Source organism: Podarcis gaigeae (assembly GCF_964106915.1).
Source record: "Podarcis gaigeae genome assembly, chromosome: 6".
Taxonomy (NCBI): Eukaryota; Metazoa; Chordata; class Lepidosauria; order Squamata; family Lacertidae; genus Podarcis; species Podarcis gaigeae.
Window position 1 is genome coordinate 98,057,649 of NC_139682.1, and position 23,327 is coordinate 98,080,975.

The 23,327-nt window shown below is 47.2% G+C and overlaps 1 protein-coding gene across 2 annotated transcripts in view; it reads left to right on the forward strand.

Moving 5' to 3' along the window:
- LOC310846864 (uncharacterized protein C1orf21) overlaps window positions 1–23,327 on the forward strand; it is a 199,777-nt gene that overhangs the window by 44,407 nt on the left and 132,043 nt on the right. The window contains exon 1 of one of the 2 annotated variants that reach the window (XM_083744053.1): window positions 19,199–19,834. The exons of the other annotated variant lie outside the window; for it this stretch is intronic. The gene's annotated coding sequence lies outside the window, so the exon portion shown is untranslated. Of the gene's footprint in view, window positions 1–19,198; window positions 19,835–23,327 lie in introns of those variants that run through there. 2 annotated transcript variants of the gene reach the window in all.

Here is a 23,327-nt window from a genome sequence, read left to right on the forward strand (position 1 = left end):
AGGGCCTCTATGTGGCTCGAATACTTACATTTCCCTTGCTTGCTTTCAAACACTGAGAGCAGCTCTGGTGAAAAATCATATCTGTATCTGTTTCTCTTTCCCCATGACAAATACAACATCATTCTGTGCCATACAATCCAGAATCTTAGGAATCAAGCAGATCCACCTAGCTGATGTTGCAAACAGGGACAAAGAGTGTTATGTACTACAATTAGGGAGGAGGCGGAGATAAATTTGATTTTGTTTGCATTTTGTTTGCATTTGAATGAGAAACTAACCAAATGCAGCCAGCTTCCCCAAATTGCACTTCTTTGAATGTTGCAATGCAGTTATCCAGCCAACCAGTATGTAGAAAAAATGCATATATTGGGGTGGGGGGGAAATGTGCATTTATTAGTGAGAATAACATGCAAAAAATGCAGTATATTAGCTGAAATTGCTTGCAAAAATATGGATTTCAGTCAAAACTGCACACACAGATGTGTTCATTAGGAGAAGTTGGCACTAAAAGGTTGGCTAATTTTCATACGTATTTTTTTCTAATGAAAACCCACAAACTACTGTAGAAATGTTGATAACTGAATTTAAGATTGGGAAGTGAGAAACTGGGTCGGGAGCACTGAAACTGAGAGAGGGGTCCATTCCTAACTACAGTGTAATCCCGGGGTGAACATAGGGGCCTCTGTCAGGAGAGCTGAATGCAGAAGCCAGGACTCTCCCCAGGCCCCCTCCGGGCTCCACAGGCCACACCCCTCAGAGAGTTTGCTTTGTGTCCTCCTTAGATGACCTGTGATCTGGCTGGCGAAGCAGAGCGTCCGGCACCAGCTTCCCCACCCCTGCCTTAGCAGCCTGAACTGCTTCCGTCCTATAAACGGACACTTTCTCAGCTGGGACAGAAGCCAAACAGGCTGACAGAGGGGGGACAGAGTGTTCTGCTTCATCATTCTGACACAGCTGGCCATGGAAGATGAAATAGTTCTCTTCCTCCATGGACAGTTTGCTGTGTTTTCTTCATGCTGAGCTCTGAAGAATAAGCCTCTTTCTGAGTGCACAGCATGGAAGCTGTGTGTGTGTGTGTGTGTGTGTGTGTGAGAGAGAGAGAGAGAGAGAGAGAGAGAGAGAGAGAGAGGGGCAGAGTGGTGGAATGTGACGTGTGCATGTCTGTTTTGGGCCTAGCCACTCTGGGCTCTGGACCCGCCTACATTAGGCCAGTGGTGTAGTGTGGGTTGCCAGTGCCCGACGCAGCAAGGAAACAGGGTGGGAGGGAGGGAAATGGACGGAGTACGCATTCAACTGCTTCATGGTGTCCGAGTCACCCAGGAGATTGCAGCTGCAGAGGAAAAAAGTCATTCTGATGCCTGCAAATGTCACTCCTCGTTCACATGGAGAAGCCTTTTACAAATGGAGCCCAGCCACAGAAGTGCACAACTGTATTGAGGCAGCACCAGGAGTTGAGGTTTTGCCTCCCCTAACAGCTGCGCTGGGGGCAACCACCCCTGTGCCCCCCCCATGCCACTCTGCTAGGCTTTGACCCTCCCACTCACTTACTTACTCACTGGCAGTATGCAACTCCTGATCAACTCCTTCAGAAGGAAAGTGACCCTCTGAATCAAAAAACGATTCCCATGCCTACTCTACACCCTTCTCTCTGTGTCTTCCTGTGTCCACTGACTGCAAGTTTTCAGCATTCAGGAGAGCTGATGAGATACTGCTGCTTCTAGATGGTTCTTTGGCTAAGGAGAGGCAAAGCACCCTGCGGGAAGAAACAGGCTTGATGGGAGGGAGCAGAGCTGAGCGCAGCTGCTGCACCAAGCTTAACATCTTCCCAATTTGGTTTTCAGTTGCACCCAGGCCATTTGTTTCTAAATTGCAGAGAAACCCATTAGCAGGCTTGGCAAAATACCAAGTTTTCCTGTCGTGTCTTTGCTTATATTACTAGGGTGGGGGGAAGTGGGAGGGGTCAGTGTTTAGTCTGGTTTGTCGTTCTGAGATTCCTAAGGCAGAGGCTACCTCAGGGGATGATTTCGTTCTCTTTTCTTGCCTGTACGTGGGGTAGTTGCCCCTGGAGATCTGCTCACATGGATGTGGTCGTCTAGCAGCTGATCAGCAGCTTCTGATCCCGCCCCCCCCCGCCATGACTTCTGGTAAGGCTTTTATCTCTCAGAGCAAAAGTCCCCCATTCCTTTTGCAACTTAAGGTGTACTCTAAATCAGTTTTTCCCAACCTTCCCACAGTTCCCTTCTGACCTTGTTTCCTTTCTGTGCCCCCCCCCCAATAAACATAGGCAAGGGGAGGCAGGGGGCAGCTGAGTCTAAATGGTGTTTGATGAAGCCATGGAAAACCAGTTCCCACTGCACAAAGGCCTTTCACAGAGCTCACACCCAGGGCCATGTGGAGCAGCTACAGGGCTGAGAGCTCCTTCTCCTTGGCTGCCTCACAGTTCACCTCCAATGATGAAGGGCATCTAGATAAAGGCCTGCAAAGATGACAACTATGCATGGGCAGTTGGTGAAGAACCAGATATGCAGAGCTTTAAAGGTGAACAGCAGCACCTCAGATTGGGTGCAAAACCAGATGGCAATGTATCTAGGTAAGGTCTGGCGTGGATAGCACCCACTTGAGCACTTTGTCCAAGAAAGGGGTATTTGTGGTTGACCAACCAGGGAAGTCATCTTCAGAAGTGGCCTCTTTTAGGGCAACTGAGACAACTTCCTCCTGTAAAGAAGCATTTGTCATTTTCTGGACTCAGCTAGTCAAACTCTTTCTTTAAAAGAATTATTTAATCATTTTTTTCAATACAAACACCAACCGCAAAAGACACATACAACAAAAACCATAATAACAACAATAATAACACAATTTGACAATTCAGAGTTGAATACATGTGCAGAGTCTGTCTTCATGCTGTACCCTGTCATACATAGCTACGCATGAGTGCTAGTCAGTGCATTAAGGGGTTAAGGCAATAAAGTTCTACTCTTAGACTCAGCTAGGTCATGTTCCATTACGTCCACGAGAGAGGAAGTGAAGCTGCTTCTCTTCCTTCTTCTTACTCTCTTCTTGCCAAATAATCCACCAGGACAGATGTGTTTGAATTTGCTCAAAGTTAAGATTGCAGGTTTGAAACTATATTGTGTATTTGCACCTAAGAGTAGTCAACCCTTGTTCTCCTTGCTGTTGCATGGAACAATGCAGGAATCAGACCTTTGGATTTAGTAAGCAAAGCTTTTATACTTACGTAACAGTGTGTGATCAGTTCATTGCTACAGGGGTAGAGAGAGGAGGCAAGCATTTTAAGGCAGACTAAACAAAAAATGCAAAAGGGTTTAGCAACCTATATTTCACACTATGCTGCTGGTGAACTCTGAGTGTGTTTCTAACTCTGCTGAGAGCTCTCTTCCTCTGAAAAGTGTACAAAGTCCCACGTTTTGAATCTAAGTTCCCAGCCAATTCTTTTGTTAATTTACCTACATGTGAGTCAGATCTATTTTCCACCTCTACATGAAGCACCCTAGACAAAGTGGCCTCAGCACGAATGTTCAGATCCCCTGGAACCACTCTCCTGAGGAGCGCCACACCACCATCTCCCTTGGCTCAGGTAGAAAAACTAAAGGCAGTGAGTTGGCTGGAACAATAACAGAATCCCCATAGCATCTTTCAAGGGAGGAAAAGAGGGGGAAGACCCTCTTTGGACTTGTCCATCCTAGACAACTACTGCCACATTTTACTCTTCCTGACTCCCACAGGAGATTTATTAATGGTTAATATTTTATACCGACTTTCTGTAAAGAAACCAAGGCTCTGTTCAGCAACTTGAAGCAACAGCATCATAAAAAATTAAAACTAAAACATCATTAAAAAATATTACAAGCACTAAATATTACAAGTACTAAAATAAAAAATTAAGAGGCCGCAATTAAGAAAAAGTGTATCGACACTTCACTGAAAGCAAATTGAGTGATGAATGATTGTGACTCCAAAGGGAGTGCATTTGCATCCCACTCTGCCCCAACATAATCAATATGCGTTGTATGTAAACCGCTTAGGGATTTTGATGATTAATCAGTATATAAATCCTGTTTCATAAGATAAAATAAACAAAATATTAAAATGCTTAAATGACCCAAAAGCTATGGCAGTATTGTCTTCTGTTTCCTTGGCACTTTAAAAGGTACACACAGTATTTTGGATCTGGCAGCTTTAGCCTACCCTGGCAACTCCAAGCGATTCCTGCCTGGGAAGAGCGTCTTCTGTCTAATGCTGCAAATTCATAGGAAGAGACAAGATATGCTTGCTTACCCTATCAACCTTGTTGATGTCACAGTGACCATTTCCTTGTGACTCAGAGATGGCCTGCTCAGAGTGGGGAGAAGCACGAAGTGATCTAACAAGGAGGCCTGAGGCAATATAGGGCATGGACTGACATTGTAGCGGGATAGGTAACATCTCAGCCAGTTTTTTGTGGTTTTCTGCCTATGGTTTAATTGGATAGATTGCTGTTATTTCAGCTAAGATGGCGAATGGCAGTGAATCCATGATGGGACATCCACAGAAAGTAAGTGGCTCAGTTTCTGGTCAGCTACAGGATTTTTACTTTTTATAGTCTGCTCATGGCTTCTAAACATAAATAGATCTGTTCCAGTCTTGGTAGCCGTTCCATTATTCTAGGTCAGCCTTGCCCAACCTGGTGCTCTTCAAATATCAGCTCCAGCCAGCAAGCCTAAGTCATCATGTATGGTCCCTGCAATCACTCCTTGTTGTTCCACCACCAGTCCCCAGGCTCTGAACCTTCTTCCCTTGTGCCTTGGGGGTTCCCCAGCTGGTTCTTCCCAGCATTCCTCTGCATCAGCCAGTCCATGACATCCATTCTCTCCTGCACAACTATCTCCTAGAACCAGGAGAGAACTGAAGGAGGAAGAAGAAGAAGCTTCAATACAGGTGTAGTCTCTGGTTGTGTGCACATAGTCCATTGGGGGAAGATGCATAAGCCGGTGGAGGATGCATGGTCCCTCTTGCTGCAACTGCTCCATAGACCTGGGAATAGTTGCTGAGACACTAAATGGGTATGGATGGTATTTGGATCCATGGAAACTACTATAAGTGTTGACTTTGACAATAAAGAGTTAACTATATGCCTTGCACATTCCTTTGACAGTCCCTTGACAATTCAGATGACTTTATCATTGGCCTCAAAGGTTGTCACCTACCATGCTTAGCACAACCCACCAGTCATGTACACAGAGCTTTTGCCATCCCAGGCAGGTAACATGGACACCTGGTGAGCTGCAATGCATGACTGGTGTGCTGCAGTTGGCTTTGCAGATCACAAATTCTCCCACAATCCATATATTCTTTTCAATCCACTTCCATTAACTGATGAGAAAATTATTCGTTCCATTTATCCATATAGGTAGGTTTTGACCCATTCAACTGTAAATGTACTTGCATTTGAGCATATGCTGTTCTCATCGCGACTGGTCTATTCAGTCACCCCAGGAAAGAATAAGGCCTTAATATCACTAATGATTTAGATGTAATGCACATGGCAAGAGTTTCCAGCGAAATATTTTAAATTGCAGATCACAATATTTTAATAGTTACAATTAATGTGAAGGGAACAAACGGGGCCACGGTGTATAAAGCAGCCAAACACCCAGTGATCTTTCAAACATTATAGAATCATAGAATCATAAAATCATAGAATCATAGAGTTGGAAGAGACCACAAGGGCCATCGAGTCCAACCCCCTGCCAAGCAGGAAACACCATCAGAGCACTCCTGACATATGGTTGTCAAGCCTCTGCTTAAAGACCTCCAAAGAAGGAGACTCCACCACACTCCTTGGCAGCAAATTCCACTGTCGAACAGCTCTTACTGTCAGGAAGTTCTTCCTAATGTTTAGGTGGAATCTTCTTTCTTGTAGTTTGGAACCATTGCTGCGTGTCCGCTTCTCTGGAGCAGCAGAAAACAACCTTTCTCCCTCCTCTATGTGACATCCTTTTATATATTTGAACATGGCTATCATATCACCCCTTAACCTCCTCTTCTCCAGGCTAAACATGCCCAGCTCCCTTAGCCGTTCCTCATAAGGCATCGTTTCCAGGCCTTTGACCATTTTGGTTGCCCTCCTCTGGACACGTTCCAGTTTGTCAGTGTCCTTCTTGAACTGTGGTGCCCAGAACTGGACACAGTACTCCAGGTGAGGTCTGACCAGAGCAGAATACAGTGGCACTATTACTTCCCTTGATCTAGATGCTATACTCCTATTGATGCAGCCCAGAATTGCATTGGCTTTTTTAGCTGCCGCGTCACACTGTTGGCTCATGTCAAGTTTGTGGTCAACCAAGACTCCTAGATCCTTTTCACATGTACTGCTCTCAAGCCAGGTGTCACCCATCTTGTATTTGTGCCTCTCATTTTTTTTGCCCAAGTGCAATACTTTACATTTCTCCCTGTTAAAATTCATCTGATGGTATTTCCTGCTTGGCAGGGGGTTGGACTCGATGCCCCTTGTGGTCTCTTCCAACTCTATGATTCTATGATTCTATGAAACTTCCTCTCTGAAGCCACAATTTTCACTTTAAGGCAAATTCTCACTACACTGTTGGAGACAATCTACAGTGAGTGGGGAAAGTATTTGATCCCCTGCTAAATTTGCCCGTTTCCTCTCTGACGAAGAAATGACCAGTCCATAATTTTAATGGTAGGTTTACTGTAGCTGTGAAAAACAGAATAACAACAGGGAAAACCCCCCAGAAACCCAGAAGACAAGTCAGAGATTGATGTGCATTATAATGAGTGAAATAAGTATTTGATCTCTTTGCATAAGATGACTTAGTAATTGGTGGCAAAACCCTTGTTGGCGATTACACAGGTCAGATGTTTCTTGTAGGTAGCCACCAGGTTTGCACACATCTCAGGAGATATTTTGTCCCACTCCTCTTTGCAGATCCTCTCTAAGTCAGTAAGATTTTGAGGCTGATGTGTAGCTACTCGAACATTCAGCTCCCTCCACAGATTTTTAATGGAATTAAAGAAAAAAATTAAAATACAGTAATACATCAAACATTTAAAGCTTCCCTAAACAGGGCTGCCTTCAGATGTCTTCTATTTTTTTTTAAGAATAATTTTTTATTAATCGACCAATCACATCAAATCAAACCAAATTACATAAATTCCAAATTACACAGACGAATTTTAAATTTTTGTTGGGGGTACCCATATTTCAAGTTCCAAAGGGATCCAATCAACTTCTTGCTTCTTACTGCTGTTTTAATGTCTACAAATCTGACCTTATGATGTTCACAGTACTATCCAGTCCTTTCTTATTATTTTTCCACATCTCTTGTTGTTATTTTCATATATTTTTCCTTTCTCTTTGTGACCTCTGATAATCTCCGCAAGCTGGTTAGAACATTTTGTAATCCTGCGTGGATATTATTTTTTTTATCCAGTAGCCATATCCAGACGTTTTCCATATAACATCACTTCCATACATCAAAACAGTCTTAGCGTCATTAATCTTCACCAATCTGCCTCCTTTCTCAAAACCTCTGAGGAGATTCACTAGGAATGCAGTCTGAAAACCAAGTCCGTTCTTCCTCCCGGCTATAAATCCTTTGGCAAGATGGCGACTCCGAATTAATTGCTGCACCATTCCCAAAAGCTCTTATTACTTCTCGGTCTCCATAAAGCATACTTTTGTTTAAAGTTTATCTCCACACAGACCTTAATCATCCTGCTTGGGTCAGTTCAACCGACGATTCTAATGAGGAGGGGTTCTTGTAAATCACATAGAAGGAAAGTAAAAAAGGTCCCCCCCCATTCAGCCCCGTTGTCAACATACCCCGCCTTTGCTGTATCTTCGTCGTAAAATATTCCTGTTTCTCCAGCCCGTCGTCTTCTTTCGCAAAGGTCACTTAAATTAGCAGACTTCACTCCCCTTCTTCACTTGAAATATGTGCATTTGCTTCTTTTGTAATTAATTATTCCAAATTGCTGCAACTAGTGCGCGATCAGAGACAGCGTCCAGGAGAGCCGATGTCCACACAGGGGCATTCTGCCTAGGGTCCTCATCCCCTTCTTTTGAATTAGGGGGTGATTTATGGGCACAGCAGGCAAGGGCAGTGTTCCCATTTCCTTGGGGCAACAAGGGAGGCGGCCTACTCCCATAACAGCCTCTTAATTACCCTGTGTGGGTCGGAGAGATGGTATTGTCGGCCATCTTCCAATGCACCCCCTAGTGGCCCCCCAATGTCTTCTAAAAGTCTGGTAGTTGTTGTTCTCTTTGACATCTGGTGGGAGGGCGTTCCACAGGGAGGGCACCACTACTGAGAAGGCCCTCTGCCTGGTTCCCTGTAACCTGGCTTCTAACAGTGAGGGAACAACCAGAAGGCCCTCGGTGCTGGACCTCAGTGTCGGGGTAGAAGGATGGGGGTGGAGACGCTCCTTCAGATATACTGAATTGAGGCCGTTTAGGACTTTAAAGGTCAGCACCAACACTTTGAATTGTGCTGGGACATACTGGGAGCCAGTGTAGGTCTTTCAAGACCGGTGTTATATGGTCTTGGCAGCTGCTCCCAGTCACCAGTCTAGCTGTCATGTTCTGGATTAGTTGTAGTTTCCGGGTCACCTTCAAAGGTAGCCCCACGTAGAGCGCATTGCAGTAGTCCAAGCGGGAGATAACCAGAGCATGCACCACTCTGGCGAGGCAGTCTGCAGGCAGATAGAGTCTTAGCCTGCGTACCAGATGGAGATGGTAAACAGCTGCCCTGGACACAGATTTGACCTGTGCCTGCATGGACAGCTGTGAGTCCAAAATGATTCCCAGGCTGCGCATCTGGTCCTTCAGCGGCACAGTTACCCCATTCAGAACCAGGGAGTCCTCCACACCTGCCCGCCTCCTGTCCCCCAAAAGCAGTACTTCTGTCTTGACAGGATTCAACCTCAATCTGTTAGCCACCATCCATCCTCCAACCGCCTCCAGACACTCACATAGGACCTTCACAGTTCTGATTTGAAAGAGAGGTAGAGCTGGGTATCATCTGCATATTGATGAACACCCAGCCCAAACCCCCTGATGATCTCTCCCAGCGGCTGCATGTAGATGTTGAAAAGCATGGGGGAGAGGACAGAACCCTGAGGCACCCCACAAGTGAGAGCCCAGGGGTCTGAACACTCATCCCCCCCCCACCACTTTCTGAACATGGCCCAGGAGGAAGGAGTGGAACAACTGTATGACAGTGCCCCTCACTCCCAGCCCCTCAAGAGATCATCAACCAGTGCGACCAAGGCAGTTTCAGTCCCATAATGAGGCCTGAATCCCGATTGGAAGTGATCCAAATGGTCTGCAGCCTCCAGGTGTGCTTGGCGTTGTTCGGCAACCAGCCGCTCAATCACCTTGCCCAAGAATGGTAGATTTGAGACTGGGCGATAGTTGGCCATATTGGCCACATCTAAAGATGGTTTTTTAAGAAGCGGCTTAATGAATGCCTCTTTCAGTGGGTCTGGGAAGGCTCCCTCACAGAGGGAAGCATTCACCACCCCGCAAAGCCCATCGCCCAGTCCTTCCTGGCTAGCTTTTATAAGCCAGGATGGGCAAGGATCAAGGAGACAGGTGGTTGGTTTCACTTGTCCAAGCAGCCCGTCCACATCCTCTAGCACTCTCCTGCCCCAGCCCTGCTCCCACGGTGGAGTCTGTTGTTGTTGTTGTTGTTTAGTCATTTAGTCGTGTCCGACTCTTCGTGACCCCATGGACCAGAGAACGCCAGGCACCTCTGTCCTCCACTGCCTCCTGCAGTTTGGTCAAACTCATGCTGGTAACCTCGAAAACACTATCCAACCATCTCGTCCTCTGCCGTCCCCTTCTCCTTGTGCCCTCCATCTTTCCCAACATCAGGGTCTTCTCCAGGGAGTCTTCTCTTCTCATGAGGTGGCCAAAGTACTGGAGCCTCAGCTTCACAATCTGTCCTTCCAGTGAGCACTCAGGGTTGATTTCCTTCAGTATGGAGAGGTTTGATCTTCTTGCAGTCCATGGGACTCTCAAGAGTCTCCTCCAGCACCATAATTCAAAAGCATCAATTCTTCGGCGATCAGCCTTCTTTATGGTCCAGCTCTCACTTCCATACATCACTACTGGGAAAACCATAGCTTTAACTATACGGACCTTTGTTGGCAAGGTGATGTCTCTACTTCTCAAGATGCTGTCTAGGCCTGTCATTGCCTTTCTCCCAAGAAGCAGGCGTCTTTTAATTTCGTGGCTGCTGTCACCATCTGCAGGGCCCAAGAAAGAGCCCATGATCTTCGTTTTTTTGATGTTGAGCTTCAGACCATATTTTGCACTCTCTTCTTTCACCCTCATTAAAAGGTTCTTCAATTCCTCCTCACTTTCTGCCATCAAGGTTGTGTCATCTGCATATCTGAGGTTGTTGATATTTCTTCCAGCAATCTTAATTCCGGCTGGGGATTCATCCAGCCCAGCCTTTCGCATGATGAATTTTGCATATAAGTTAAATAAGCAGGGAGACAAAATACAGCCTTGTCGTACTCCTTTCCCAATTTTGAATCAATCAGTTGTTCCATATCCAGTTCTAACTGTAGCTTCTTGTCCCACATAGAGATTTCTCAGGAGACAGATGAGGTGATCTTGCACTCCCATTTCTTTAAGAACTTGCCATAGTTTGCCGTGGTTGACACAGTCAAAGGCTTTTGCATAGTCAATGAAGCAGAAGTAGATGTCTTTCTGGAACTCTCTAGCTTTCTCCATAATCCAGCGCATGTTTGCAATTTGGTCTCTGGTTCCTCTGCCTCTTCTAAATCCAGCTTGCACTTCTGGGAGTTCTCGGTCCACATACTGCTTGAGCCTTCCTTGTAGAATTTTAAGCATAACCTTGCTAGTGTGTGAAATGAGTGCAATTGTGCGGTGGAGTCTACTTCTTCCCAAATCTGAGCGACTTTATCTGCAAAAAACTTTGCAAAATAATTGCAGGAGATCATGTGGCCCGTACTGGGCCCCGATGTTGCAGGTGGTTCCGCTAAATTCCGAACCACCTGAAAAAGTCTCCTGCTGCTATTTTCTGCACATGCAATAGAGGCGGTGAAGAAAGTCTTCTTCGCTGTCACTACCACCACTTGGTAGGCTCGACACTGAGCTCTAACCCATGTCCGGTCTGATTCAGAATGAGTTTTCCGCCACCGGCGCTCTAGCCGTCTCAACAATTGTTTCATTGCCCTCAGATCCGTGGAAAACCACGGGGCTGTCCGGGCTCCATGCAATCAGAGAGGGCGCTTCGGAGCCAAAGTCAATAGCCCTGGTTAACTCCACATTCCAGCGGGCCACCACTATGGTTCCAGCTGCCCTGAGATCATTTACAAGTCCCCCCCCCCATGTAGTTCTGGGCTGCTTCATCACCAGTCTCATTATCATTGCAACTCCATGAGACTAATTCTTGCATGGAGCCCCAGACCGAGGGGGGTTGACAGTTATTTTATGTTTCTTCCATTTGCGAATTATTTCACCAACTGTTGTCACCTTCTCACCAAGCTGCTTGGCAATAGACTTGTCAGATGCTGTGTGGTGGTTGCTCGTGAGTAACCAGGCAGGAATCTGACTTGTCTTTTACAGGTTTTATTGTGCAAACTATTTACAGTGCAGATACACAAAGTTCATGTCCATCTTAGTCACTTGCAGAATCTGGGAGTGGCCCCTTCCGGCTTTTTCCCCAACATAAGAAGTTCAACACCCCAAGCCTCTGCCTCCCCTCCTTGCATTTCACCCCTCTGCACAAGCTGGGCGACGGAAGTGGCGTGCGTCCCTCCTGGCCAGCATGGCTAGGTGAGGTACTGGGGCTCTCAGCAGCATCCTTGAGCCCTTTCCCACCTTGGTTGGCCCCTTCCCTCTCTTCTCCATTGGAAGTGTGGCTTTTCCCCTCGCTGGAATAGGAACTGCTCGGAGGCTCTCTGTCTCCCAACGGCTCCCCTGCCTCCCTCCCCTGTTCCAATGGCAGTCCCCTGACAAGTCTTGTATCCCAGTCCAGCCTTGTACAGGTCTACAATCTTTTCCCTGACATCCTTGGACAGCTCTTTGGTCTTGGTCATGGTGGCTAGTTTGGAATCTGCTGGATTGATTGCTTCTGTCGACAGGTGTCTTTTGTCCAGGTACTGCAATGAGCTGGGATTACCGGTACGACCTCTCCCTTACAGCAGGTGCTTCTAATCTCAGCTCATTACATACAGTGAAGATACCAGGTAGCCTGACATCTGGCTGGTTGATAGGGAATCAAATACTTATTTCACTCATTATAATGCACATCAATCTCTGACTTTTGTCTTCTGGGTTTCTGGGGGCTTTCCTGTTTTTATTCTGTCTCTCACAGCTACAATAAACCTACCATTAAAATTATGGACTGGTCATTTCTTTGTCAGAGGGCAAATGGGCAAATTTAGCAGGGGATCAAATACTTCCCCCACTCACTGTATGTACATAACAAAAAACATCCATGTTAATTGTTTTCACATTCAGGTCCAGCCCCCCCAATTGCCCTCCACAAGTTGGGGGTCGAACTTGAGAAGTGGGGGCCCTCCTGCACTCATGGAGGCTCTCTGTGTGACACAGAGCCCTGAAAATTCAGCATTCTAAAAGACAGGGACCGTATCTGCGAGGACAGAATGCTCCCTGCTTCACACGGTTCCTCTCCCACTTGTGGATAGTAAACACATCCTCCTCATGTGTTTACTTAATTTGCAATAATTAAAACCTGGAGAGGCCTGCTTTGACACTTCACCACTAATTTGCCCGTGAGATATTCCTGATTATGGAAAAGGAGGCCTATGTCTTTGGGCCTTAAATAATCTTCCCAGGGGAGGAATTGGCCTCTGTGTACACACATGCATCCAATAGCACACCTTCTTGGAGACCATTCCTGCTCCCACAGATTCCTTTGGTGGCAAAGATGGGCTAAGTGTCCCCCCTTTTAAATCATAATGGATCTTTGCAGGTGGGAGCAAAATGTGGAGCATACATAGTCAAATCCTTATTCTCCTTCTGTTTGGATACCTTTTGACCATCAAGATGGAATAATCTGAAAGGGCTACTTCAGCACATGTCCATGCAGGGAAAGGGCACTGTGTGGCCTGCGTGTGGAAGGATTAGCTCCAATGATGCGCATCCTTTAGTGCAGGGGTGGCTAAGTTTTTGGCCCACCACCAGGTGGTAGCCCTCCTTGACTGCTGGTCATGGTGGCTGGGGCTGATGGGCGTTGGTCCAACAACATCTGCAAAGCCACAGGTTGGCCTCTCCGGCCCTAGTAAGCCCATCACTGCAAACAGAGAATGGACAGAGGAGTCCTTTCTTACCTCTGTGAACTATTTCTCATGTGCCGGGTTTGGTGACATACAAGCGTCTCTCTGAGTCTTTAGGGCCCAATTTCCCCCCTTTTGGATGGGGGCTGGCCCCATATTTGGCCCCAAGGGTTGCAAGGAGAAGCGGAGCAGAGCTTCAAGGATGCAGCCCCTCAGCCGGCATTATGAAAAGACTAAACACATTACTTGACATTATCTTTTAAAAATTACTTCTGCACAGAACAAAGCAGTATGAAACTCAACCTTTTAAGACATGTTTACTGCTGTTTAATGGAGATTTAGTGAAGCTTTTCATTATTAATCGAAAATATATTTACAATTAAAGTGTCTCTTGCAGTGTCATGACTGATGTGCCTTTTTGATTATACAAGCAGAACGTTGTGTGTGCTACTCATAACATATGCCTCTAGGGTAAAAGGAACTGGAAAATAAAACATATTATTAGGATTAGTATTAGTATGTCATGTAACTAAGAGCCATCATCTATGATATACGTGTATAGTTAGTTCCCAGGGGAGGAAGAACGGGAATAGAAGATGCTTCAAAGCTGTGGACCAGGATAAATAAAGTGTCATAATATATTTAGCCAATGCTAATGTGAAGCATAGAATGTAGTGAAAGCGGGTCAGGGGCAATACTTCCCCCAGGGGGGAAAGATTGAGTGGGGGGCTGCATGTCAGCAAACAGCCATGGCTGGATGACAAATAGTTTATAGAACTGGTTAGAGGGTTTATCTATCCTCTGCCTACTTGCAACAAATCACTGCAATTTTTAAGGGCTGTCTTCAAATGAGAATTTGCTTATTCTTACACACAGATTCTTACTGTCCACACTCCCCCTGCCTTGCATTGGCTGAGGATATTATTGTCTCCTGCCTTCTCTTCTCTTTCTAGGCGATTCATTCATTCATTCTGCAGGCTGGTTTGGGTGGGGGAGGACGCTTGTTTGTGCTGCCTGGTCAATGGCCAGAGGCACCTCCAGAAACACAGCTGCGGCTTTGCTGCCCATTATTCAGGTCGGGTCCAGCTTGCCAAAATCAAGCAGCCTGCTTTGTCTCATCCTAAGCCCTCCCTCCAAGCTCCACGATGACACAATTGGTGCTTTTCCAGCCACAATCTGTCTTTATAGGGAGACACCAGCCAGTTATATTAATTCTCTGCCCCTCGAAAGACAGGGTGAATGGTGGTCTCTCTCTCTTCCTTGCTCCTTCCATCATCCTATCCACTGTCTCCTCTTTTCTTCTATTCTAAGATTTATAATACAGTGGTACCTCGGGTTAAGTACTTAATTCGTTCCGGAGGTCGGTTCTTAACCTGAAACTGTTCTTAACCTGAAGCACCAGCTAATGGGGCCTCCTGCAGCCACCGCGCTGCTGGAGCCCGATTTCTGTTCTTATCCTGAAGCAAAGTTCTTAACCTGAAGCAATATTTCTGGGTTAGTGGAGTCTGTAACCTGAAGCGTATGTAACCTGAGGTACCACTGTAGTAGCATCATCATAGAATCATAAAATTGGAAGGGACACAGGGGTCATCTAGTCCAACCCCTCCAATGTGGGGCTCAGATCCCAACTTCCCCTATTTAACAGTAGTGATTTTCTGATACTGGTCCATAGTAAAAAACATAACCCTTATTTTGCCTTATAGGGAGCTGCTAGGGCATTTGCTGAGATGCCATGGAATAAGAAGAACAGGGACCTGCACTCCTCAGCAATGACTACTGTATTGCCATCTATTTTAATTGTTATTTGATATAAGCAGCCTTGAAAACTTTGGTTAGTGGGCGGTGTATAAATATTTCTCAGTAAATAAAAAAATAAAATAGAATGCCATATTAAAAAAGAGAAAGTTAGGATGTGCACCAAAGTTTTTACTCAGCCCCAATCCCAGGATTTCAGAGATGTTGAATGTGCCTGAGTAGTGTGAGGGTGCATCTTGGGTTTAGTCCATGCCAGACCACACACCTGATATAAGCTGCCGGCTCCCTCTCTCTCCTGCCTCCATCTCCACCACCATAAGCATAAATGGATCCTGAGGGTAAAAGTGGCTGTGTGTGTTTGTCCTGCAGTTATTCTATAATAAGGACAAGCAGACGCACTTTAAACACTTTAGTTAACCTTCTTCAGTACGTATCTCTCTTGGTTTTTTAAAAAACATATTCTTATGATTTTTGTTTAGTAGCTGTGTCTTCTTCCCATTGAACTCAGCGCGAATTGCTTCCAAACAGAAACCTGCACGGAATTGCACTATAAACTGCTTATCTGGAACATGCTCAATTAAAGCAACAAAATAGTATCAACTTCTTCCACCAAATGATTAGAAAAAATGGCAATTAATACTTTTAACAATTAGCATTCACAAACTGTTTCTAGAATGCCCAAATTGCTTCACATATATTATTTCCGTAATCCTTGCAGCAACCTTCTACTTGCATTAAAATGTGTTTGTTAGGGGAACTGCAGCATTAAAATCCTGATGAATTTTTGAGGACTTAAAAGGAAAGAGAAACAATTGCCAGTTGATAGAGAACTGTAGTGAAATGAACTTAAGAAGGGAGAAATCAAAATGAGAAATCAAAACTGACAGCTTTGTCCAAACCTGCTTCCCTCACACTCAGCCAGTCACTCTGTCTGCACTGGCGGAGGAAGAGGAGTGTGGGGGGAGCCCTCGGCAGCACAATCCTGGTGGGGTGCCATCGCGGCTGCCCCCCTCCCGTCCCCGGGATGTGCACCAGCCCCGCCTGCTCTCCGCCCCCCGGTGCCGGAGCATGAAGCTCTGCCACGGTCTGTCATCTGTTTCTGCCATTTCCTTCTCCCAGCCCCCCTTGCCTTGCTCTCTAATACCCACCTTCCCACCTATCTTTGCAATGTACCTGTGGGGAGCTGGTACAGTTGTGGGCAGGTGAGGAGGAGGTGACACTGGGCAGGCTGCCAGGTTGACACACAATGGACAGTGGGCTAAGGCTCTTAATCCATATAAATCTCTTCATATTGCAAATGTGGAGGCAGAGGCAGACGGGGGGGGGGAGTAATGTTCCCCCTGCCCCAAAGATCATCTAGCAAGTTTATGATAGGTAAGAGTTCAACCATGAATTTCCTCGTTTATGTGCATGGAATGTGCAGGATGGTGCTGTTAGTCACGATGCATTCTGTGTATTGTAAGGGGCCATGCAACTATATTAATTTCCCCACTGCACTGTGTGTATTTCCTAGGAGGGTAATGTTTGGGTAATTGGCTTTTTTAAAAACGCTCAAGTTGGCGTTTTCATGCCGAACAATGGCAAGGAAACCCCATTATGGCAGAGCTGCATTGGGAAGCGCAGTGTTCCAGGCTGGTTAGTTTCAATGAGAGTCCAGAAGAGAATGTTCCTTTCCCCTGTTTGGTGCTTGAGCTGGTGAAAGGCCCTCTGTGGCAACCAGGTTCTTTGTAACAACTAATCAAGTGTTGTTGCATTTTTAACAAGTAGCTTCTTTGCAATCTCCTTATTGCAGAGAAGCCAAATTACTTATTTGCAGAGTCTTAACAGCAGACTTTGTAGGACAGATCCCAGTACCTTAAAAAAGAGCAAATTCCATGCTAGGGATCATTAGAAAAGGAATTGAAAATGAAACTGCTGATATCATAATGCTGTTCTACAGATCTATAGTGCGACTGCATTTGGAATACTATGTATTGTTCTGATTGCCTCACCTCAAAAATGTTACAGAGTTGGAAAAGCTTCAGTGACTCCCCTCTGAGGACAGGTTGCAGCATTAGGGACTTTTTAGTTTAGGCAAGGAAGAAGAGGTGACATGATAGAAGTTTACATCAGATACGCACCAGATTGTCTCCTGGTCTTGTGAATGACCCAGACCTCTCCCTTCCATGCCTGGAGTGTTGTGGGTATTAGGAAGGGCTTGGGCCATCCTTTGCCTTCTTTTCCTTTCCCCTCCGCTCTCCATCTCACAGATCAATTAAAAGAGGTTGAGAGATCAGACTTCCCCCTCCAGTCTCCAGTCCACTTTAAATTCTTTTAAAGAATTTGCAGCCAGCAAATTTTTAGGAAACTCTTGGTGTGTTTATTCCTTTATTGTAAGTTGAGCCTTACACTGCAAGCCTTTATATGTCTAATCAGAAAAAAGTCCCACTGAATTCAATGGCACTTACTCCCAGGTAACTAGGTAAAGACTGCAGTATTATGCTTTTTAAAATAAAGGTAAAGGGACCCCCTGACCATTAGGTCCAGTTGTGGCAAACCAGAGCAGCGCACGGAAACGCCGTTTACCTTCCCATCAGAGTGGTACCTATTTATCTACTTGCACTTCGACGTGCTTTCGAACTGCCAGGTTGGCAGGAGGGGGGACCAAGGAACGGGAGCTCACCCCGTTGTGGGGATTCAAACCGCCGACCTTCTGATTGGCAAGTCCTAGGCTCTGTGGTTTAATCCACAGTGTCACCCACGTCCCTTATTATGCTCCTGGTCTGGGAGAGTCGGGCAAGGCAGGTGGAAAAGCCGTTGCCAGGTGAAGAACAGAAAGTCTCTCTTTTCAAGAGGAGTTCATCTCTGGTATGTGCCTAATGATTTTCACAATCTCTATTGTTATTATATTTATATCTTGGTGCTGAGGAGAGCCTTTCCTGTGGGAAGTGCATGACATGCAGAGCTCCTGGAGGTGGGGAGAAGTGGGGGCTGCTTTCCTTTGCAATATGTGAAGGGGGGGGAGAAATGGTGCTACAGAAAAATGTGAAGTAAAAGTCACTTTAGAGGCTCAGAGGAACTTGGCAACTTGGCCTGCTCTTTACTCCTTTTCTTTGGGGTGGAGGTGGTATTGCTTCGGTGCATATCCCCGTCCCTGCCTTTGTAACGTAAGAGGAAGGGGACTGAAAGAAAACACAAGGAATGAATAAAAATATTACATAAAACTTTGCATTCAGATAACACATGCCTGTGTATGCAAACATGGGGGGGGGGGGGTGCCAAGCTGAGTCTTTGACTGGGCAGAAAAAAATGCCTCGTTTTGCCTTTGGTTAATGAACCAAATAGAGCTGGGACTGGATGCCAGGCTTCCTGATGTCTTGGTCGGGAGCAGGACTATGGCACCACTTGTGAAGGTTGTCTGCAGAGCTGGCTCAAAGGGCAGCAAGGCCTCGACCAACAGCTTTAGAGTACCATGGGTGGTGTGTTGAAACACGCTAGGCTCCATTTCCATGAAAACTGCCTCATGTCATGATCTTGCTGTTTAGCCTCTCCCTATGGTGGAGAAGGGGCACATACACCCCCCCATATCCCTGACAAGATATGCCAAGTGGGCAAGTGATACTGAGGCCCATATGCTCAGAGAGGCCTGTCTGATGCCTCTGCATGAGCAAGTCTTCCTGGCGACACCAACATCCCAGATGCAATCAGGAAGCATGAAGAGACCCACCCCTGTTTCTGTCCAGAGGTTTGTTGCCACATGAAGCTGTGAATCATCCACGAGGCTATTGCCCATTAAGCCTTGTCAGACTGATGAATCTAGAGAAGGCCTCTTAAGCCCCAGATTTGTGTGTATATATATTCATTGTAGTTTTAAAAGATCTCTAGAAGTAAGGAAACCAGCTCTTTCTTTTTGAGAGGCGGTTCTGTGCCATTCCGGTTGTTGCCGCCTGGATCAGGTGTTGCCCTTAGGGGCCCTGTCCGCCTCGCCTCCCCTTCACTCAGTTATACGTGTGCTGTATCTGCTTAGAGCCTTCTTTTAAGGATTCTTGGGCCGTGTTTTCCTAGGATGCCTCGAGCTCCGTCGAGGCCCCGGTGACCAAGAGCCCAGCCTTTCCTGGGCGGGGACCCGGCCTGGCGCGAGGAGGAGGCGGCGGCGAAGGCGTCTCGCAGCCCCGGGAGGAGGCCGGCGGGCGGGCAGCGCTTTCCCGCTTGTCCGCTGGCTCCAGCCGGCGCCGCCAGGGAGAGCGCGCACTTGGCCGCGCCTCGCTTCACCGAGGACGGTGAGCAGCTTTCGGAGCAGCTGAGCGTGAACGAAGCCTCTTGCCCAGCATGAGGGAGGCCGAAGAGCCTTCATTTTGCATTTCGGGAAGGGCGCAGGATCCCCAGCGCCGCGCCTCGGCCTAGAGGCTCCGGAGTCGCGGCCCGGGCCGCCTTCCCGCAGGCTCCCTGCACGGAGAGGAGCAGCCCGCCCGGCGCAGCGCTGGGGCGCCGTCCCGGAGGGAGGCGGGCGAGTCGGGCGGCGCCTGCCGGCCTCGTCTCTTCCAGGCCCGCCCCTTCCTCGCCGCCGCCCCGCCTCTCGCTCCCCGGAGAGGCCGCCCAGCGCGGGGCTCTCGCCGTCTGCCTGGCTGCCTGCGAGCTCGGCGGGCAGCGCCTCCGTCCGCAGCGCCCGCCTCGCGGCTCTCGAGTGGCGCTCGCCCGGCAGGACGCGCCGGAGCCCGGCAGCCTCTTCCTCCGCCCCCCGGAGCCGGAGCGCCGCTTGGAGCGCCGAGGAAGGAGAGCGCGCCGGGGGGGGGACTTCAAGGTGAGCCCCTGGCGGGCGGGCGAGCGAAGGAGGGAGGGAGGGAGGCGGCGGCGCGCAATGGAGGCCTGCGAGGGGGGGGGGGGTCGGGCTCCGCTGCAGCTGATGCCGGAGGGGGGGGGGCAGTTGCCGCTGCCGCCTCTTGCAGCCCGACAGGGGCCTTGGCTTTGGGTCGCGGGAGCCCAGCAAAGCCCCCCCCCCCCCCCCGCAGCTCTCCCCTGCCAAGTTTCCAGGGCGGTCATCTTGGCAGCTTCGCGGGGGGGGGGGGGCTCGGGGATTTGGCTGCCTCTTTCTTCTCTCGCCTCCCCTCCGCCTTTTCGGCTCTGGTGCCCCCGCCCGGCCTCGCCAAGGCCTCCCTCTGGGCCAGGTAAGCCCGGCTTGGCTGGTGAGGGAGCAGCGCTTCTCTTCATTCCCTGTTTATTTCACAGGGAACAGAAAGGAAGAACATTTCTAATTTTTGTTGTTGTTTTTCTTTTCTACTTTGGAATCCACATAGGAGGAATCTTCTAATCATGGTGACTAAATTAACTGAAATATTCCTGTCATGTAGCTTCTGGCGGTAGTGTAAGGGTTGGGTGTGTGGGAGTAACCAAAGGCAGAGTTAGAAATTAATGCCGGGCTGTCTTCTGCTTGTGGAAGTGAAGACAACAGGAATAATGGTCTGGGGAGGATTCTCATTGGGAATCTGGCTGGAGATGAGAACTTCCATGGTGATCTTAGAACAAGCCCCCCCCCCATCACACTTAATAGAAAACGCATTTCAACATGCAGCAGCTGTAAGACTGCCAGCATTTACACCATCGCTGACTTAACTGTAGATGTCAGACTCTGCTTGCCCTGTTGGCTGTATTTACACTACCGGGATGAATTTTTACTCTCCCAAAGAGGCCAGATGAGGCTTTCCTGTTTGTTTACAGAATGCATTTACTCCCGTCTGAAGTAGTAATGCAGGCGTCTTCCCCTCCACCTCTCAGATTTAATGGGATACACATTCTGTTCCTTTAGGGACTGCCAGTATTTTTGGTGGGTTGCTGTAGGCTGCAAAGAGTGTAGGTTTTTGTTTTTGTCTATGGCACTGGATGGAGAATTGAAATATGTGAGTGTGTATCTGAGGTTGCTTCTCCTCCCTCATCCCCCACCCCAGGCTTTCTTCAGAGACTCAGGCTGCTGTGCTGACCCTTCCTCTTCAGAGGCCAGTGTCAAACCACCACACACAACTCCTGTATGGAATTTGTAGGTCTGGTTTGCAGAAATGTTTTTGTTGTTCAGTGACATGAATGTAAATGCGTGATTATGGACTACTCATTGCAGACAGAACCTTCATATTGCTTGACACTGACGTGACCTCATAGGATCTTAGAGTTGTAGGGTTAGAAGGGTCATCTAGTCTCAACCTGCTTAAAAACCACCACCTCTCATGGGAGTCCATTCTACTATTGAAGAGCTGTCAGAAAGTTCTTCCTGAGATTTCGTTGGAATCTCCTTTCTTGTAACTTGAATCCATTGGTTTGGGTCCTAGCCACTGGAGTAGGCGAAAGCAAGCTTGCTCCAACTTCCATGTGACAGCCCTTTAGATATTGGAAGATGGCTGTCATCTCTCCTTTTGGTTTCCTCTTCTCCAGGCTAAACATCCACAACTCCCCCAACTGTTTCTCATAAGGCTTGGTTTCCAGACTTTTGAACATCTTTGTTTCCCTCCTCTACACCAGTGTTTCCCAACCTTGGGTCACCAGCTGTTTTTGGACTACAACTCCCATCATCCCTAGCTGGCAAGACCAATGGTGAGGGATGATGGGAACTGTAGTCCAAAAACAGCTGGAGACCCAAGGTTGGGAAACACAGCTCTACACACATTCCAGCTTGCTAATATCCTTCATAAATTGTGATGTCCGTGACTGGATACAGTACGTTTTCGGGTACAATTCAAAGTGTTGGTGTTGACCTTGAAAGCCCTAAATGGCCTCGGTCCAGTATACCTGAAGGAGCATCTCCACCCCCATCGTTCAACCCCGACACTGAGGTCCAGCTCCGAGGGCTTTCTGGTGGTTTTCTCACAGCGAGAAACGAAGTTACAGGGAACCAGGCAGAGGGCCTTCTCAGTAGTAGCACCCGTCCTTGGAACGCCCTCCTGTCAGATGTTAAGGGAATAAACAACTCTCTGACTTTTAGAAGACATCTGAAGGCAGCCCTGTTTAGGGAAGTTTTTAATGTTTGAAGTTTTATGCTGTTTTTAGTGTTCTGTTGTAAGAGTGGCTGGAGAAAACCCAGCCAGATGGCCGGGGTATAAATAAATCATCATCATCATCATTATAAAGTACTCCAGGTGTTTTCTGATCAAGGTAGAATAGAGTGGGACTGTTACTTCCCCTGATTGGGACACTAGACTTCAGTTGATTCATCAAGGTCCTGGGGGTGAAGCAGTGCTTGAAACTCCCATTGTTCTAGGCACATTTTGCGACAGGGAATTTCATTAGCATGAGCTGTTTCTGAGCTCTGGGCGTAGTACCGCACCTAAGATTACAGATTAAAACTGCAGAAAGGAAGGAAAAGAGGACTTTTTTTGCCTTCCTACTTCCAACCACTCTCTGAAGAATGGAGAAGAGACCCTCTTCAGAATATTTGGGTGGGTGGGCAGGGCAAGGACTCAACCATGTGAAAAATGAACATACTGTATTTTTCTGTGTATAACACCCCCCATGTATAATACGACCCCTATTTTTTGTGGGGGTCACCAACGCCAATCGCTCTACAGCCTGCCTGCCAGTACATTGCCGCGGCCACCAGTAGTCTGCACGCTAGCTGCCAAAAGCAAACTTGCCTACTCGGCACAATCACGGCCGGTTGCACGCACGCCTCACCACTGCCGTAAATAGTCAGTCCAGTTACATCTAAATAATAGCCAGCACATGTTTGTCCACTCCCTCCCCCCCGAGATTTTACAACCTCTGTTAGGTAACTTGTCCCAGTGGACTAAAATGGTAAACAAATCACACACACAATTTTTGGAAAGCTATCCTGCCTGCTTGCCTTGGGAAGAATCTTACCCACCACAGACAACCAGGCAAGTAGCTATTTACAAGCCTGCTTTTGGAAGCAATAGCAAATTTTTTTGCAGCTCTTCAAGGGTATAATTAATAGTATTTTCGTGTAAAGAACACAAAAACGCAGGCTTTAATAACATACGGAGTAAGTGGCCAGATGATTCTTTCATTATAAAAAGAAAGGTCTAACCATTAATTGAAGGATATATGTGCTCCAGACTCACCTACGCAAGTCACTGTGGTCATATGTAGTCCTTGCCTTACTCTTTTCTCTTATGGCAGAGCTCGCATGTGGTCTGGCTTTCATCTTTTAAAAAGATTTAGTTGTGACATATATTTAGTAGTAATATAAATAAAGTTGACACATTGTTTCCCTTGCACTCTGCATTCTGAGGGTGTGTACCTTTGGAAGGTGTGTTAATTATTGTGATTAGTTTTTGGCAAAGGTTAAAGAC